Source organism: Anabas testudineus, chromosome 19 (genome assembly GCF_900324465.2).
Source record: "Anabas testudineus chromosome 19, fAnaTes1.2, whole genome shotgun sequence".
NCBI lineage: Eukaryota > Metazoa > Chordata > Actinopteri > Anabantiformes > Anabantidae > Anabas > Anabas testudineus.
This window is the reverse complement of record NC_046628.1, coordinates 13,646,128-13,660,455: the sequence shown is the minus strand read 5'-3', so window position 1 is coordinate 13,660,455 and position 14,328 is coordinate 13,646,128.

Here is a 14,328-nt window from a genome sequence, read left to right as displayed (position 1 = left end):
AAAAAAATTAACAACTCTGGATGGGCATAAATGTTGTGACACTGCAGAAGCTCATTGAAATAAGACCATGGTGAATGTGTGCCATAATCAAAGCTAAAGGAGGTCCAATTAAATATTTTTTTGGACGAGCAGTGTATTTGATAGAGGGATTTTTATAGAATGTCAATCTTGTCTGTGGTCATCAGAGACACCCTGATAATTAACCTCCCAGCTTTGATTCAAAGCTCAGCACTGGGTTAAATGTGGCCCCTTCCTCCCTGTCCATGCTCCTGCAGTATCAATCATTCATCTTAATAAGGTTCTAAGCTCCTGGGCTTTAAGTGTTCATAGCACTAAATATAAAGTTTGAACCTTTGAAAGACAACCTGTAATTAGAAGCAGCTGATAGGATGAAGCCTTGAGGCTACAGGATCAAAACCTAAATGATTTACATTTTTTAACTATTATTTTATGAACTTGTTTGTTTTTTATATGTGGTAGAAGAATTATTTCATTAGAACTTTTGGGTTGGCCATATTTTCCTTTTGTACAGCTGAATGATTTGAGTTGTGTCATCTGCATATAGTGACATTTTGAAATTTGGCCTTTTAGCTGTACTATAAAGTTCATATAGAAGGTTTGTTGGAAGGAAAGGTTACATAAAGCTACATCGCAAAATCCCTAAATAGGATTTAGGCAGATCCTCCTGAGAGTTTATGCAGATTGTTTCCATGTAAACCCTGGAATTACTTGTTTTAACTCATTGAGATTACTTTATTTGTCTCAAGTGAATCATAATATCTTGTTGTGAGCACAGAGCAGCCACTAACCCACCACCCACTTGTGCTAGGTGAAGATTAAGAACAACAACAATAAAACCCCCACACAGCATAAAACACTAAAAGGAACTCATTGTGAGAGGTAGACATGTAACAAATAGCGTCTGATTATGTTTTAAATTATCTGTCAAATAAAATACAGAGAAATGAGAACTGTAAATAACTTCATGTGCAGCTGAAGCAGATTAAAAGAAAAAACTTATATTTAACCCTCAATCAACTACTTCTGTGTAGAGTGTACTGGAAATGACGATCTGGGAGCTACACAATTAAATGAACATTGCAGACTGAGACAATTTATACATGAGAAATTTTGTTTTAAAGTCTGTAAAAGTAACATACACAGTTACAATGGCTGATTGGTATAAAGTATATAAAGTAAAATGACAAGGAAATGTCTTGGACAATAATAAATATCACAAATTGTCTCGTAGATTATAGATTTTAGTTACCAGTATGTGCATATATATTCACACTTCAATGCTGCACCATGGCAAATTTCTCATGAGCTATAATTTGTTCATTTGAATCCATTCATCCTTTAATATTTATACTTGTAAACAAGGTACGGTTTAAAGGAAATTATTACATATAGCACTTTGTATTTACTGCTGCTAGCTATATTATTTACTGAAGTTTATTGAAACTTTGTGGTTGATTTGTTTAATTTATATACATAAAATTCCTAAACTCCACCATAATTCATTCATGTAACAGATGAACTCCTACATATATGATGTAGATGGTAAAATATTCTGCCCTACACAAGAGGAATGTAGGAATTAAAGCATGAGTTTCAAATATGGATGATGTGAGCAAACATATTAGTAAAGGGGTCAAGATAGGCAGACGTAATCTCTTTAAATTCATCAACTAAATACAGTATAGCTCTAAAGGGAACGGAGTAGTGGCAGGAGAAGATAATTGGAGAAACAGAAGGACAATTGCAAAACATTGAAACAGCGAGAGTGAACAGACAAATTGTGACTGGGTGGATCATACAATCCAGGTCAACAGTGTAATCTCTGGAAAAAGTCAGCATAATGGGGCCTCAGATTAGCAGTGTGTATGAGTGTGTGTGTGTGTGTGTGTGTGTGTGTGTGTGTGTGTGTGTGTGTGTGTGTGTGTGTGTGTGTGTGTGTGTGTGTGTGTGTGTGTGTGTGGTGGGGGTGGTGGTTGGGAAGTTGACGGAGTGTCTGCTCCAGATTAGCAGCAATATAACAGAGTGTGATTATGCTATGAGAGGCATGTTAGCACAAGGAGTGGACAACAATATGCTGCATCAGATTTTCAACTGTACATGCACTATACACACACACACACACACACACACACAACACAACTGGCTATAGATTTATCATTTTCACTAATATTTAACATTAAATAAATTAAGAAAGACAAATATATTAAATCAGCACTGGTAGTCAGTGAGAAATGATTTAGAAAACATCAGATGCCAAACAGACCAGTCATGTTCGTAAGCTTATTTTCCAAAATTATATTCAGAGCGGCAGATTGGGTGAGAGACAGCGTGGTGGTGCATGCACAGGTTTTCTATTATTATGGAGATTTCCTGATGGAGTCAAGCTTCGCCACGTGGGATAAACTCTCTCCCTGGGACTGTACTTGCGTCAGCATCGGCACAACTGCACATACACAAGCATCCAGACTCATCCTACACTGTACTGTTAAGAAAAACGCAGCATAGAGGAGCACGTTGGACAACAAGACAGAAAATTAGATAAATGGACAGAAAGCTAACTGTGTGATATCGTTGGTAAGGATTAAAGGATCCTCGTCACATTTTTAGGACTTCCTCAATGATTAAAATAATAATTTCTTCACCTAATTAGTTCACATCTCTAATTTTGAGTTAAAATACCATGTTCCTCCTGGGACTTGCAGTAAACTGTATATAGCAGGGAACATTTAGTCATTTTGACTACTTAGCCAGAACGTGATGGAGTCCCTGTAGTGAGTCCCCAGGGGGTGGAGAGGATGTAGTTGATAGGATGAACATCATCACTGGAGAATTATCAACATGTCTGGCTTGAACCCTTTTTTTCCACAGCACCTTTTAAACAGATTTGATTGCGTTAATTAGGGTGTTTGAATTAGTTGGCTAGTATTAAGGTAGTAAATGGTACTCCTCTCATCAACTTACTGCAGGCACGGAGCTCTGACAGCTGCATGAAACATCAAGATTCTCTAGAGCCTCATTTATGCAGACCTGAGATGAGTCCAAGAAACCCCAGTGAGAACATGTATTCTGTAGCAATAATTTCATAATTCCCTCATACTTGTATCCTCACTGAAATTCTCTGGAAATTAATACTTTATACTTTTAATATTATACATTTATAGATTTTATATATTTTAAGCACAAGCTTTATTTCCCCTGCTTAACTCTAACGGCTGGGTGCTATATTAAGTAATGGAAGTAGTACTTGGTAAAAGCAGAAATACCACACTATAGTAATACACTGTTAAAGATATGTGTTCAGAATTCTACTCAGAGTTGGCATCAAAATATACAGTACTTAAACATATATATACTGTAATGATAGCAAAAGTACTTTTTCACTTTCATATCATCTGAAATAATTCATTTATTTACTTACTACTGAGAACTAATTTGCTAATCAGCACTTCTTTCTATGAGTGAGGAAGAAATGCACCATTATGGATTTTACTTGGTTTATATCACCTTTAATAATCAGTATTTGGATATTTGTGTTTTAGTTACATAAAGGGGGCATAATAGAGAAATTATCAACTTTAAAATTTAAAACAGTTTTATTAGAGGTCAGGAACACACTAACAAATGAACCCTAACATTATTCTGTATCTGCTGGATGTGTAAATAATCAACTGTTTGCCTGTTGACATTTTTGTCAACAACTAAGTATTGTTAACAACACAAAGTAACAACGAAAATCAATGTACTAAAGCAGACAAAATACTAACTAATGTACAAACTAGACATACTAACAAAAGTACTAACAAAAAATCACTGCAAAGGGACGCAAAAATACAAACTCACATAGGGTTTAGTGCAGTGTGCAGTGTAGGGTAGTAGAATGGAGTTAAACAAACAGAGGACTGATGGGAAAGAGAATAAACAGGTGAAACAAACCCATAATTAGGGCGCAGGAGAGTGGAGGATAAGGAAGTTTAAATATGGGTATGACAGGAAGTGGCTGTGCAGGAGTGAGACCAGGTGAAAACACAGGAAGTAAACAAAAACAAAAACCAACTGAAAGGGGACGAGGCCAGAGTCGTAACAAGAGATCTCAGGGGAAGAGCTGAGATTTTAAAGATTATAGTGTTATACTAAAGGTCATACTGTAAATGAACACCTAATTGGATGTCTGGAGGTGTGGCCTCCCTGTTTACCCCAGCCAATGGGAACACAACTCAGTGAATAATGTGTACACGGCTGTATTTGTTTTAAAAGTTCACCAGGTACCAGGTTAAAGGTATGTTTCCAATGTTTCAAATTATCTGTCAAGTCAGATTTTCTGGATATATCCTGAGACTGACGTAGTGAAATTGCTTCCCTTGTCCTGATGTCAGTGGGGTTTTTGTCAGAGATTTTTCTTTAAGCATGACTAAATAAGACCGCAGAGGTTAAACTTCACAACACCCTACAGTGAGTTTGTAATCTTACATTATGTGGAATAGATGTGTGAAGTGTGTGTGGGTACAGGCTTGTTGGCCTCATGCACACATTTGTAAAAAATAGTTTAGAAAGGTGCTTCTTGAATCACACTCGGGATGAATGACACTCCAGTCAATTAAACGCTTCAGCCACTTTAAGTTATTATTCAGTCATTGAGATTAAAAGTCATATGATGCTAAACACACTTTAGAGCCTGAACTAGGAGCAGCCGGTCTGTCAACGTCAACCAGCTCAACCGCTAGCTGCTGCTACTACTGCTGTCTTCTCCTCTTTTTATCCCTCCATCCGTCTTACTCTGCTGCAAGTTGATTTGTGAGTGTGGCACATGCAGCTCTCACAAGTTCACACTTACATATGCAAACACACACACACATGCAGCAACGTGCACAGTACACTCACACAGAGCTTATAAACCATCTACATACATGTGAGGCTTTCAATGTGAATAAGTGAGTGTGTTGTACTTAACCCCGGAGCTTATTATGAAGCGTATCACATAACGTCTGCCACATCAATTTATCATAATTAGAGTCTTAACTATTAACACTGAACCTCATCTCTCTGTGGGTTCCTGCTCTTACACTTAAAGATTTGACAGCTTTACAGAAAATCGTTGCAGCACAGACAAATCAGCCAAGATGAGTGACGTTGATGTGTTGGGGCCATTTCTAGATCGGCTTCGTCCCCTGTCACTCAAAGGTAAAATAATCAAAGTTTCAGCGATGCAGAATCTGCCACACCCGCTTAAAAGAGACATTGAGAAAGATATGCTTAAAATGATGCACTTGTTTATACATTTACACACATATTCCAGATTATCTGTGTCAGAACTTCTCATTGTTTTGACAATGGATGCCAGAAATTAGCAATTACAAGCCTTGTTACAGTTAAAGCATTTGAAAGATGAAAGTATACAATATTCCACAAGACCTGATGACTAGGCCAAGGTCTCTTTTATTGTCTGTGAACTGTGTTAACAATTTGCACAACACAATATACAGTATTTACATTGGAGCAGCTGTAAAGTCTCCAGTAAATCTGGACTTCTAACAGTCAGAAAACTTCTACTGTTGTAATGTTTTTTACTTTAGCTGTTTTTTTGTTTTTTGTTTTAGTTTTTTTTATTGTGACAAATTGATCATGAACTGTGCAGCTGAAAGAAACTGAGGCGCCTGATGTTGCAGAACGATAAACACTGTATGTTTATTGTAATTGCATCTTCAGAAAACATTTACTGAAGGAGTCAAAGTTTCCAGGATTTCACACAAAAAGCAGGAATTACACAAAAGATTACACTAATATGGTGTGATCATTTGACCATTTAGAGACCCCTTTAGGGGCCTCAACCCTCAAGTTGGAAACCACAGATGATATTATTATTATTAAACAGAATCAACATCGACTCTGTCACAAAATAAATACAATTATTTATAAGAAACATTTGTTTTTTTCTTTTATTGTCCAGTTAGTTATCATGTGACTCTCAGAATTACCTCGGGACCCCCATAGAGGCCCCGAACGTCATGTTTGGAACCACTGGTCTTTAAACTTTGCATTTGCAGTAAAAGACACTGAGGCATGTGATGTTGCAACGTAATATATGTAAACTGGAGCGTGTGGCTCGTGTCACTAATGGAGAAAAACGAGAGCTGCTACTTAAAGCATGGGTCAAATCAATGAGCAGATAAATGATTCCACAGTAAGACACAGTGACAACTCTAAAATCCATAATCCATAAGTAAATGAGTCATACTGAGTATGTCTGCATGCAGGTATGGAGGGACACATATACACACTCACTCACACACTTCGAAACACGCAACTAACCACTAAACCACAGGGTAAAAAGGCTAATGTGTTCTCTTACAGCAGTTCCTGTTATAGAAACCACTGGCTGTTCTGTTTCTGTCAGCAGCAGATGGGAGCTTTCTCTCGAGGAAACTCTTAATTTATGAAAACTGAAAGTATGACTGCACTCATTCCCCGTGTCTATACTCATACTCCCCCTCAGCATCCTATTCTCTTATCTGTCTCTTCTGTGTCTACCTATTGCTCCTTATCTGCTCCTCCCACTTACAGATAAACTGTGAATTCCCCACAGTAAATCAGATCAAGTGACAGAATAAGAATATGACGTTGTGTGTGTGTGTGTGTGTGTGTGTGTGTAACAGACTTACCTGCACTTTCTGCTACCATCCAACTTGAACTCCTGCTGCTCCATCGTTCCTCAGCTGCTTCCTTCCAAATGTCTTTCCCTCTATTTCTGTTTCTCTCCTTTTCACCTGGATTTCACCTGCCTCTCTCCCCTCTCAGCACCTGTAGGAGTACACATTTAGACCACGTCTCTGCGTGCAAGCGTGTGTGTGTGAGTTATCAGCGAGTCTGCTTGTGTGTTTGGCAGCTTTGGATGTCTGCACACTCCCCTGGAGGACTTCACAACGTGACAGCAAGCGTATGTGATCTCTAAAAATCTCTCTCTCTCTCTTGCCTCACTTTCTTCACCCTTCTCTCACTTTCTCTCTTTTTTTTTGTGCCTCTCACCGAGGAGGTATTTGCAAGTGGTCATGAAGGTGAAGACAGGACATCAGAATGAAAGAGGAAGAGGAAAGTGAAGGAAAAGGAGGGTGACAGACGAGATGTGCAGCCAGTTTGTCTGTGTGTGTGTGTGTGTGTGTGTGTGTGTGTCTCTATGTACATAAACCCACTGTGTTCAGTCCTCTGTATCCCTGAGGCTCCCCGCTGGTCGGATGAGGAGAGGAGTGAAAGGGGTGGGTGGAGGAGTGATAAAATGCCTCTTCAGCGGAGGAGCAAAAACACCGGTAACACTTCAGCAGCAGCGACAGTGACGTCTCCCCACCGTCTTCTCCTTTTCCCCCCTTTCTGCCTCCTCTGTCTCCTTTTCCCTCTCCCTGCTCGGAGGTAAGAGACACAACAGATCCATGGGAAGTTAGAAAATCTCACAGGCAGAGAAGGAAAGGTCCTGTGCATGCCTCTGCATCTTTGGAGAAAAAGTTTTTCCCTCCTTTTGGTCCAGTTGTCAACCCTGGTAGTGATGGTATTCCGCAACAAGGGATCCCCCGGTGATGATGCTCCTCAGGTCCTGTGTGATGAAAAATGCTGAGGGGAGGATAGGATTTGGGTTTTTTTTTGGCCCCTCCTCACCCTCTTTCCCATGTGCATGCGAGGTGATCCAGATGTTGGTTGATGCTGGGAGCGTCAGGAACACGGAGAGAATGGTGGGACAGATGGCAGGTCTGCAGGGTCGGGCCGGCTGTGCACTAGCAGGTCCTCATCCTGTTGCACTGATTTTTTTTTTTCTTTTTTTGTCCACCAGAGTTTCTCTCTCTCTCTCTCTCCCTCACCGTTTTACAGCCGTTCATCTGCCGGTGCTGTCACACCAGTAATCCTGCTTTCCATTTCCTCTTTAACTCCATCTTTTCTTTATCTCTCTCTATCTGCTCTCACTCCATCACAGGAGGGGCTGCATGTGAGTCTTGATAATAATGGTGTGAGGATTTAGCCTGCCTGCCTTCCTCTCCTCCCTCTCGCTCAACCCCTCCTCCTCTCCCAGCCCACTTTTGCTCCCGTTTTCTCCGTATTATTCACCTTCATCCTGTCATGTATCCTGCCTTCTTTTCTCTAAATCACCTCACCATATTGCTCTGCTGTTTCGTTCCTTATCTCGGACTTTTTCTTCCCTCGTCGATCAACAGGTCCAGAATGAATCCTGTTAACAGTGTTGTTACTGGGTTCCATTAATCCTGTCACTGTTTGTCAAGGTGAAGAAATTTCAATAACTCAACACGCTTCGCTTTTACCCTGAACAGAAAACACGCATGTACTATAGTAACCTACATACTAAACATTTCTAAATATTCGAATGAATCTTGTATTTCTGAGACAGTTGCTTGGTTAAAGGAGCGATACACCAATTTTACCTTAATTATCAGAAGGACTACTACTCAGCCTGTGACAATAGTTATGTAATATTTTCTCTGTTTTTTTTTTTATAGGCTGAGAAAATAACTTCTCATCATGTCGTCGGCTTGGAGGCTACAGGTTTTTACCTGAAAGCCTGTGTGACTTGGCCACAGGGGCAGGTTCAGATGGGACACTGGTGACTGTTTTACATGAACACTTTTATAGCTCAGTTAAGCCTGGCTATGCACACGTTTACATCGTGTGATTATTTTTTACATTGTGTCTGAACACAGCTTAATAAAGGATGCTGTCAAGCTGCATTATGGGAGATGTAGTCCAAAACTAATTAAATATAGCATCCTCATTTATTCAATTATAATAAAATTAACTGATAAAAATTGTGATTGACAATGAATTAACAGTGTTTGTATTGAATGGCTTCAAATGTTTCTCACATTTTAATGCTTTATTTCATTTGAAATGTTGTCAGACAAGCAATTTTTAAGATTATTAGGAAGGAGCTCAACGCACAGCAACATAGTAAATCCCTTTCACCTATTTGACAATACATACACATAGCTGACATAAAGCAGTGCATCATAAATACAGTGTTAAATGCAGTTTGTCATTTCACTGATCATCCTCAGGTTACTAAGAAAAGAAAACCATCTTTGGCTGAATCTGTGAAGTCAACAAGGCTACAAACACCACATTTACCTTGGATTATTGACAGGGTAAACACACTAGCCCGCAAAACCAAAGAGACAAAACAAACATGACAATGAACTTGGAAGTGTTACACCCATACAAATGAGTCTCTCAGTATTGTGTGCAGCTCATCTCATTCACGGATCAAAGTGCTCATTGTGAAGGCAATCATGTGCCTGCGAGGAACCTGAAAAGCAGGAGAGAACGGGAAAAAAATCAATCCATCATACTTCTCACTCCTTTCGTTTTGCAAAGAAAGGAGAAGAAAACTCATAGTTTTTAAGCGGTGTTGACTGGAATCGTGTTGACATGCATACAGTATGTGTGTGTCTGTGTGTTGATGGGAGAAAGTAGTGAGTAATGCCGAGTGTGAGAGCGCGAAGGGGAGAAAACTGTCTGATTGCCTCTCACTTTTTTCCTATCCTCATGCCTTACTGGTGACAGTGCGCAGAGCAGAGACAAACAATTTCCGTTTGCTCTCCTCCTCTCTTTTACTCACTTTGTCGGACAGGCGTTTCATAGTTTTAAAGATTGCTGTCTTGTGCAGGTTACCATCACTCCTAATAAAAGCTGTTTCCTTATTTTTCCACACCAGGCAGCTTAGTCAGGTGACAGGCCTTTTAACACAGCGCTATAAATACAGACGAGTGTTAAAATAGTGTTTGAGATGTAAGGCATGTGACTGAGGCGTCTATATTTGTGTGGTGGATGTGTGTAGTAGATACAGTGATGAATGGAAACAGACAATAGCAGACAGATGTTTGCAAGGACAGTGTCTCTCCCAGCAGCTGTACAATGTTGAAACCAGTCAGTGGAGAACATATGTTCTGCAGCGAGCAGCCCGATCAGATCCACAGATTAACTCGAACTGATTCACCGTGTAACTAAATTATGTTTACTGGGAAAAGCTTGTTGGCTGATTGGCAAATAAGTATTTCTACAATTTTGTGTGTTGTCAAGGAGGATTTTCCTTATATATGTTTATATATGTCTAAGATTTTCCTGCCACAAACTTCTACAGCCCAGCACACAACAGATTCACTGTATGGTGTCAATCATCATTAGCTACCAAAATGTTTTTTACATTATTTAGGTGATGTTATTTTAAATTTAATATATTTGGCTTTTGTGCTGTTGGTCACAAAATAAATTTTCTCCTTTCCCCTCTGGAAAGTTGCACTTGGCATTTTTCACTTTTTAAAGCATTTCAAACTTGTCCTCCAGAGAAAATATTAGATATTTTATCAAAAGTACAACAACAACATGTTTACATTCAAGTGACCTCAGAGAATTATGGCCATTGCCACTCGGCTGTCAAAATATAAATGTTATCCACAGTCATGATCATTAACCTAATCCTAATCAGACTTTATTTATTGAAGTGTCACATCAGTAAAACAAATAATGCTGCTCGTGGGGAAGTGTTTTTGTCATTTCATTTGGAGGACTTGTTGGACATTTCAAACACTAAAGATTTTGTCCGTCGGAAAAATTCTTATTTCCTTATTTTAAGAAATCAACAATATTTAGTTGCGGCATTCATGTGTAAAACACCCGAGAGCGAGGATTCAGCACCATAGACAGCGCCTGGTCACTCAACAGGCGGTTCCTCGAGGTCTTCTGCTGAACCTCCTGGGTGACAGTTCTGTTTTGGTGCCTGACGTCACACCGTGTTCAGACTTAGTGCGGAACTTGTTTTTCACAATGAACTTTTAACTAATAGAGCCAATACTACGAGTAGTTCAGGTAGTCAACTCCTCCTCCTAGAGGCTCAGGGCTCACACAGGACTTATTCCACTCTCTGCAGCACAAGCATGTTACAACTCTTACCCACTTGTGGGTTTGTTTAAAGTGCGACATTTTAGAAAAACTGCTTATTAGTTTTCTGGTGATGAATTAGTTGAGAAGTTTGACACCTTTTATGTAGAAGATATGAAACAGCATCCTGCAGCGGTTCAGCTTAGCTTATTAAAATCACGATCTTCTCTGATCTGCTCACACCCCGGTTAACGTGCAAAAGCTCTTTCTTTTTCTCCAGACAGTCAAGACCCACAATTCTCACAGACACCAGAGTAATATTAACTTACAGTAGGTAACTTTAAGCATTTGAAGAAACAGCTGAAGCTGTTTGTGGAGAGTTGAGCCTGTAAAAACATTTTCCTTCCGCTCTGCCGGAGCACCGGCTGCATATCTCTGCCCTCTGCTTAGCATTTAATCAGCTCCACCTCCACCCCAAAAATCACTTCATGCTCTTCAGCAGTAATATGTCTGCTATCATCACTCTCCAATCTCTCAGTGCAGGCTAACATGCATGCTTCGGGGAGTGGCAAGGTCAGGGCCAAGAAGCTCAAGAGCAGCTCTACTGCTGTGCTGTGTGCTCATGTCAATAATCTGTTTATGGCTGAACAGTGTATAAACAGATAAAAACTACCTTACAAAATGAGCTAAAGGAATCTAAACATGTGCACAATAAATATTATTGTGATATGGATAATATGATCCATTTTTATGTCAGATTAAATCCATGCAGGAATGAAATGCTCTTGATTGATGGAGCCCAGGGAGGTATAGTCTATGATTGCATGAAAACCTCAACAAAAATTAGATCTCAAATAGAAATACTGATAATAGTGTTAAATATGGGGAGCTGAACAGTCTTTGACTTATTTATCACTACACAACACTTAATATCTGACACACAACGAGCCGTAGTGTGAGATAGGTTTCCTGCATCACCGTTTTTCAATGAGACACAAAGCTGTGTCATCTGTGCAGCCATCAGAAACCGTTTTACGCCTTTGTGCCCTAAAGATGGAATAAAACTCCATCTTCTCTGAATTCACTGGTCCAAGTCAATCACCTGAGATGAATCCAACTGAGATAGTATCACCCCAAAAAACAATCTAAACGACTAAAACACAACAAAACTGCCTAATTGTATGTAAACCACAACAAATTTAAACTATTATGTGGTTTATTGTCAATCTGTGTGAATTACTGCTTTAGTAGATCTGTCTGATTTACTCACATCTTAAATCCAGACACACACTGATACCACTGGCATGCAACTGGGATACAATCAGACACTCAGCTCTACGTGTGTGTGTGTAGCAGTGCACACGGGTGAGGACAGATGTTTAAACAGGCAATCATCACTCAATGAGTAAACAGCTCTGGAGATTGGACTAATGTTTGTGTGACTGTGGAGATGAATACTAAGAAAGAAAGAAAGGCAGAGAGAGTGAGAATGGAAAGATGAAGACAAGCGTGTGAGAGAGTAAATAAACTTCCACCATCAGTTCAGACATCAGGACTAAATGCAGATTGGTGTTTTGCCCACATTTGGTGATATTTTTATCAGCCAGTGCAACTCTTTGATCACAGCCATGTGCCAGAACTAGAAGACTCATACTAAGGGAGGTTTTACTCCAAGTGGGGGTTAAAATACCGAGTCCTCAGGGCGTCACTGGCTGATCTCTTTGGTCGTTGGCCCACACACCTTTCCAGTCAGTCTGTCAGTCCGCATCTTCATCTCTGTCCTTTCTCCACCTTCTCCTCCTCCTTCTGAAGACACACTTTGAAAGCAAAAATAACTTGAGAGCAGAAAGACATGAGAGGTGTCAGATCCATAAATAAATTGGGTCTTTGTGCACCTTGTCTGAGACGGGCTGACATTTTAAAGCAAGCCTGGTATTAATATGATTTCTCCTGAGACAAAGATTGTATTCATGGTCGTGCATAAACAAGCATATCTCTGTCTGTGTGTGTGAGTGTGTGAGTGCATACGTGTACAATGCATGTCTATGGATATTTTGGTGTCTATGGTTGTGTGTATGTGCCTGTGTGAGAGAGGCAGAGGTTGTTATTTTTGTGAAACTTCACCCTACCCCATACCTGACAGTTTCATTCTGACAGAAATTCACTCGACATTTTGACACGGTCATGACCAAAACTTCTGTGCTTTCTTTCAGGGCTGCAGTCAAGACCAAGTCTAAAAGGGGGTCAAGTCGAGAACATCGAAACATTTCAGGATTTCTGGTTACGTAAGTCAAGGTGCAGCTTTGGCCAGCAGACGTGTCCTTAAAATAAAAACTCCTTTAGATGCATGTGTGGATGTGGAACATAAATGAAATCATTTTAAGTTGCAAACACAACTTTGTTGCAAATTACAGAATCTGAGCTGTTCCCATCTGTTACCTACTGTATGTGGTTAATGTTTGGTTATGATGAGAAGATGAATCAAGCTTTGTGAGATAAAAACTAAATCTACTTTGCAGACCCAAGACAAACACGTTCCAAATTATACCCAGTCTCATTTTCCAGCCTTGGGTCTTGGGTCTGGGTGTCAGTGTCTGGTAGTAAGTGCTGCTCTCACAACACAGGCAATCAAAATAATTGTGAGGGGGATTATTATGGGATGTTTGACATTAAACAATTCAGATTCTTTATTTGAATGATGGAGCAGGAAGTGAAAATTCAACTTTCAACTGTCTTCGATTGTTCTTCGTCTATTCCGATCAGGTCTCACTGTGCTCTGGTCTCCTTTCGGATCATATCTCTCTTTTTTGAAAATGTATTTTTTGCACGTCAGGTGTCAGAGGACTTCTAACCATGATCTGAACTGGTAATGATTTTTAGGTGCTATAGCAACATCATATGGCTATTTGCACCGACACAGCAGGTTACAAACACAGGTTATTTTAAGTGTTTGACCAAACAACCAATGTCAGTGTTATTTATGTGATGGGATCAGTCTTTTAGGTCGCATAGCATCAAGCATTGCATGGCTGTTTGGGATGTACAGCAATTGTTGTGGTCAGCAAACTTCCCCGTTTAAGTAAGAAGGAAAGAAGAATTAAACAACGTAGGGATGATGTGAAGGTTAAAGGCTAAAACAGAGGGAGGAAAGGTGCAGAGGTGTGAAGTTAAGGCCATAAAAGGTGACCTAAGTATGGCTGAAGTTTCAAGGTCATTTCTCGTCTTCCTCTTCATCTCCCCCCACCTTCTCTGTTATGTTGATTTTACAAGGTGGGAGGTCACTGGTAATTATCTGCGCTCTTGTCAAAACTAGGAAGCTCAGCGAGACTGCAGGTCACCTGTGAGTGTGATTGAGGTCCTGCATGCTCACACACACACACACACACACACACTCACACACACATGCATACATCTGGAAGCAGGAGAATGTGTGGTGTTTCA